A 6,490-nucleotide genomic window follows, 5' to 3' on the forward strand; every position below is an offset into this window, starting at 1 on the left:
TATGGTAAGAGCTTCGTCAGCCTTGTTTTGGGCATTCTTTGGGATTTTCCAGTCTTTGCTTTTGTTTTTCCCTTTCTGAATTATGACCCAACAGCCAGCCCTCCGGAGTACAAGGGAGACACCGAATTTCCAATCATAGTAATTATCCTTGGTCAATTTTGGCACTTGTCCCACCAGGGAGTTATAGTTCGGAGTTGTGTCCTCAGTTTCTGCCATATTATGTCAGAGACCAGATCGAGATGAAGGAATGTCTCCATGGTGAGGGCTTCGGCCTCAGTGACTTATGCCAGGAGTGCTGTGCCAAGTTACATGTCCGTGCCCTAACTTACTTACTGGCAACGAGAACTAAAGGGGGTCAACTCTAGTCAATTTTATTACTGAGGTGTAACCTATGTACAAGTCAAGTATATATAGTTACAGCAGGGGCGGGCCCGTAAATGATGGGGCCAAGTGGAGCGGAGCTAACGGGGTTAAACATTGAATATTACCAACAAGTTGGGTTATGGGGTTAGCGGAATGGTAGGCGATAACCCAGAATCGGCCTGAAGGTGGGGTTGCAGGGTAAGCGAGTGTATTGCCCAGTGGAGGCGGGAGTGCGCTAGCGGACATTGGAGCTGTCCGGAAGCCTTCGGGGCTCTGTACTTAAGGAGGCATAGGTAATATATTGAAAAGAGGGGGTGGTGACCATCGAGGGAAGCGGAGGTGATTGCAGCATACAGGAGCTCTGAGGTTAGTGAAGAAGGAGTGGAGGTAGTCCGGAGAGATCAGAGGTAGTGGAAGTTGATGGCCGTGGATGGATATGACATATTATGTAAGCATAGCAATCAGATGAGGCAACATCAAGTGAATAGAGTAATCCAGTTAGACCCAGGCTGGGCTCATAACCTGTTGTAAATGTGGCATTCCAAATATGGCAACCTGCTTCAGCGGTTCACTCACAACCCAGATGTAATATAGAAAGAAATATAACTAAAATACACACAGTGCTCCAGCACCCATATTTATACTCCTCAACAACATTCTAGGCTCTTCTATGCCCAATGCTTATGTAGGCACCTAGTAACCTGTAGAATATTCCCGGATATTCGGGTTCAGTCTCATCATGTGACTCATATTCCAACAACACTCCCACCCCCTCAGAACCTTTGTTGGCCATCAGGCTGTCCTTGTGTGGCAGTACTGACTGATCAACCTCCATTTTTGTCAGGGACTGACCCGGGGTCGAGAGCGCCCGGGTGTATCGCCCAGTGCTGAGGGCCTGGTAGGGTGTGACATGGGCGTGCATGGTAGTGGGCCCGGTACAGATAGATGTCCCTGGCCACTCAGGCTGAAGTGGGAAATGTGAATTGTTATTAGTAGAAAGGTGTCAGGGCACACCCGCCCAACCCGCCTCCACCTGGGCCCACCTCACCCAGTACCTCTTCTCTCATCCTGCACCCTTCTTTCCTGTTCTTTCTCCTCTCTATCTCTCTTCTACTTCTGTCTCTATTTCTATCTTTATTTCTACCTTACACAGAGGACCTTTCCTTTATATCAACCCACCCACAACATGCCCATGACATACCTAGCCCTGGATGCCCTGGACAGCTCTAGGGTGCAACCTAGTGCACGTGCATGCAGCATATGCTGTTGTGGGGACAAGTCCGTGCAGGTCAAACCAACATATATTGCACACTTCACCCCCTACTGCATCAGGGACTAGGATTGGTGAGTCATGGTAATAGTAGGGGTTGTAGAGACTGTGGAGGTGGTTCTGACGAGCCCAAGATCGTCGGATTTGGTGGAGTGGTTAAGGAGATATGACATTTTCTTTATTATCTTTACTATTTTCATTCATTCACGCATGTGACTTTCCTTTTCTATTTGTATCGGACTCTTCCATGACAACTGTACAGACAGTTAGTTAGAGGTTAGACAGAGTATCAGCACCGTACTCCCAAGGACCATACCTACCTGAGAGATAGAGAGATACCTACCCCCCCCAGACCTGAGTTGTGAGTCTAGATTGATAGACCCGTTACAACGCCCTCGGGATCCCCCACAGGGACACCCGGGTGACTGTGGCTGTATGTGGGGTGACGTGGAAGACCTCATGTGACCCAAGCCGCATGTATATAAACACACCTGGGGTGGGAACCAAAGAAGTAACCTTCTTCTCAACATTCCCACTTCAGTCTAAGTGGCCAGGGACCGCTGTCCCACATCGGGCCTGCCAGTATGCACGCCTGATCTACCCCCTGTGAGGTCCTCAGCACCGGATGCTACACCCGGACCGCCTCGACCCTGGACATGTCCCTGACAAAAGGGAAATAATGTCATATCCATCTACAGCCATCACCCTCCACTACCTCTGATCCTTCTGGACTACCTCCACTCCTTCTTCACTTGTTATGGAAATGGGAATTTCCCATTTTAGACTCTTATGGGCTCTGTGCACTGCCATATCACATGATTTGTAAAATAATTAGTTCTAACCAATCAACAATTACCAAAAAGCCCGCTGTGCTAACATCTGTTAAACCTCATGTTACAACATCTGTGAAACTACCTGTAAAGCCTAATGAACCACCCCACCTCCACTTTCCACTTTCCTGCACCAAGAACGGACGAACATGGGCACCTCCAGCCCCATTTTTGTAACATCACTAACCTCAGAGCCCCCTGTATTCTGCAATCACCTCTGACTCCCTCAAAGGTCACCACCCCCTCTTTTCAATATATTACCTATGCCTCCCTAAGTACGGAGCCCCGAAGGCCTGTGGACAGCTCCAACGTCCGCTGGCACACTCCCACCCCCGCTGGGCAATTCACTTGCTTGCCCTGCAAGTCTACCTTTGGGCCTATCCCTCCTTTCCATTTCTGGGTTATAGCCTGCCACTCCGCTAACCCTGTAACCCAACGAGTCCGTAATATTCAATTGGCTAATGTTTAACTCCATTAGCTCTGCTCCGCTCGGCCCCACCATTCACAGGCATGCCCTCGCTGTAACTATATATACTTAACTTGTACATAGGTTACACCCCAGTGATAAAATCGACTAGAGTTAATCCCCCTTTTTAGTTCTTGCTGCCATAAGTAAATTAGGGCATGGATGTGTGTCAGGGCCCAGCCTCGGACTTGGAGGCTCCCTGACCTCAACCCCCATCTGACCTGTCCTCACACTATGCAGGGCATGAGATGAGAAGAAGGGTAAAGGTCTCATCTCCCCACATGGTTGCTATATAAAGGAATGGGTCACATGCCCACAACTATACAGCTCCTAGAGTTGTGTAGTGTGACCCGGAGGGAACATCCAGGTGGCAGTGCCCAGTAAGCGTGGGAACATTCTGGGCGAGTTGCTCACCCAGAACTGTGGCTGTGACCCGTGGGAACATTCTGGGCAAGCTGCTCACTCAGAAAGTTCCCACGCTATCCCATGTGCATGGATACACAACACAGAAAGGCAACAACAAGGCAACAATGAAGGAATGGAAGGAAGGGATTGGTTGGGGAGTCTGGGGCACCCTAGGGCAGGGTGCTGAACCCTGACAACATGTAACTTGGCACAGTGCTCCTGGTCTGAGTCACTGAGGCCAAAGCCCTCCACCATGGAGATGTATCCTTTGTCTTGCACCTGGTCTCTAACATTAATGGGATGAGCAACATTAAAGTCATAGCTCAGGGAAAAGTCAACGTTCACGCAAAATCCATATTTAAAACACATAACGAAATTTACATGGAAAATATGATACAGTGGGCAACAAAACTGTTCACATGTTTTGCTGTTTTGAAAAGACACACTCATACAGGCTTAGGAGAAATTCTGAAAATTCTGAGAAATTCATAGAAGATGCTCTGACATCACAAAATGCTGCTTCCATCAGCCCAAGGTCATATACCCATTTATGGCAATGTAATTGTCAGATGAAGTCACCCATTGCATGTGAACAGTTTTGTTGCAGGCAATAATTCTACTATATTAATACTTGGTATACCCCCCCTTTGCCTTGATTACAGCTTGTACTCTTCTAGGCATACTTTCTATTAAGTTCTGACACACCTCCTTTGGTATCTTCTCCCATTCCACTTGACAACAATCCCAGAGCTCCCCCACACCACTTGCAGGAGTTTCATAGTCAGCCAACCTCCTTTTCACATGCCACCAGAGATCCTCTATGGGGTTAAGGTCTGGGGACTGTGCTGGCCACTTCGTAACAGTGTAGTTATGACCTTGGAACCACTTCTGAGCAAGTTTGCTGCAGTGCTTTGGGTCATTATCCTGTTGGAAGATAATGTCCTCAGGGGTTTTGTGTCAGGGACTCGTCCGGGGTCGAGGGGGTCCAGGTATAGCGTCCGGGACCGAGGGCCTGGCGGGGGGCGGATCGGGCGTGCGTACTGACAGGCCCGATATGGGACAGTAGTCCCTGGCCACTTAGACTGAAGTGGAAAGTTGTTATTATTATTAAAGGAGAAATATTGTACTACTTACCTGAAGTGGAAAGTTGAGAAGAAGGCTACTTCTTCAGTTCCCACTTCAGGTTTGTTTATATACATGCGGCTTGGATCACATGACGGATGCCACGTCACCCTCGCACACAGCCGTAACCACCTGTCAGGGCCCGGCCTCGGACTCGGAGGCTCCCTGACCTCAACCCCCATCTGGCCTGTCCTCACACTATGCGGGGCATGAGATGTATAGTAAAAGAAAGGGAATATATACACTTGCCTATGCGGGGCATGAGATGAGAAGAAGGGTAAAGGTCTCATCTCCCTGCATGGTTGCTATATAAAGGAATGGGTCACATGCCCACAACTATACAGCTCTTAGAGTTGTGTAGTGTGACCCGGAGGGAACATCCAGGTGGCAGTGCCAAGCGTGGGAACATTCTGGGCGAGTTGCTCGCCCAGAACTGTGGCTGTGACCCGTGGGAACATTCTGGGCGAGCTGCTCGCTCAGAAAGTTCCCGCGCTATCCCGTGCACGCATGTACACAACACACAAAGGCAACAACAAGGCAACAGTCAAAGAATAAAAGGGGGTAAAGTAGGTGGGGAGTCCGGGGCACCCTAAGGCAGGGTGCTGAACCCTGACACCACCCGGGTGTCTCCGTGGGAGATACCGAGGGTATCTGGTGCAGGCGCGCGTGCTGGGCACAGCGGGAAGTCGCCCGAGGTGCCCGGGCTGGGTGCATGGTGGGCGCGCTGCAGATGGGTCAGTTGTACATTGATACAGAGAAAGTTGTCCATGTAGAATAAAGGGAGAATAAAGGAGAAGTAAGATAAGGAGAAACTGAGGAGGGGAGGATGAGGGGGGAAGAAGGGAAAGGGGGAGGAGGTAAGGAAGGGTGGACCGGCGGGGTACCGGGTCAGGTTGGGCCGGGTGGAGCCGGGTCAGGCGGGTGTGCCCTGACATTTTGTTGTAGAATTTGAGGGATTGCTGGAGCTCATCTTCCAAAATGGAGCAATAAAGCTGTGCATCCATCTTCCCTTCAATCCTAGTGGCATACCCAACACCCTCCCACAGCATGCAACCCCACATCATCACATTTCCACCACCAAACTTCACTGTTCCCTCAACCTGCCTATCAGTAAGACCCTCTCCTGCCTCTTTCCACACCCACTTCCTGCCATCTGACCCAAGGCGATTGATTTTGGTCTCATCAGACCACACCACCCTCTTCCAGTCATCCACAGTGTACTCCTGGTGCCTCTCAGCCCACAGCAACCTTGCCTTCCAATGGGCTGGTTTCAGAAATGGGCGCTTCTTCTTCACCACAGGCCTTAGACCAGCCTTCCGAAGATGACGATGAACAGTTTGGGGAGAGACAGAGAGGCTTGTGACATCCTGAAGAGATTGGGTCACTTGGACTGCATTATCAGCTTTCTGCATGCGAATGAGACGCTTTGCATAGGTGATGTTGGCAGGTGTAAGCTTTGTTGGACGACCACCAGTGGACTTGGCAGCATCAGGGCAATATTCAGAGCGGATTTTTGAGATAGCTCCAATGCTAGCACCAGTAATCTTATGAATGGAGTGCCCAGAGGTGCCAGAGAGTAGCAGAGTAATGATGTGTTCATGAGTAGCAGGGGCAAGAGGGCGCATGGTGGAGTGTGAGGGAAAGAATCAAAAAAGGGCCAGTATTTATGCTGCAGAACAAACCAATCATGTGACTTTGTTGATACCTGTGTTTAATAAACAAAGTCATGTGACCAGAGTCAAGTATAGCCCTGCTTCTGCATTAAGAAAGCCAAGGCAACAAAACTGTTCACATGCAATGGCTGACTTCATCTTACAATTACATTGCCATAAATGGGTGTATGACCCTGTGCTGATGTAAGCAACATTTTGAAATGTCAGAGCATCTTCTATGAATTTTTCAGGAATTTCAGAATTTTTCCCAAGCCTGTATGAGTGTGTCTTTTCAAAACAGCAAAACATGTGAACAGTTTTGTTGCCCACTGTAAATTAGAAACTACCACTATGCAAAGTTTCAGCCCAAACGGTCCAGCTG

The sequence above is a fragment of the Cantharellus anzutake genome (genome assembly GCF_015039405.1).
Source record: "Cantharellus anzutake strain C23 chromosome Unknown EI90scaffold_47, whole genome shotgun sequence".
Lineage (NCBI taxonomy): Eukaryota > Fungi > Basidiomycota > Agaricomycetes > Cantharellales > Hydnaceae > Cantharellus > Cantharellus anzutake.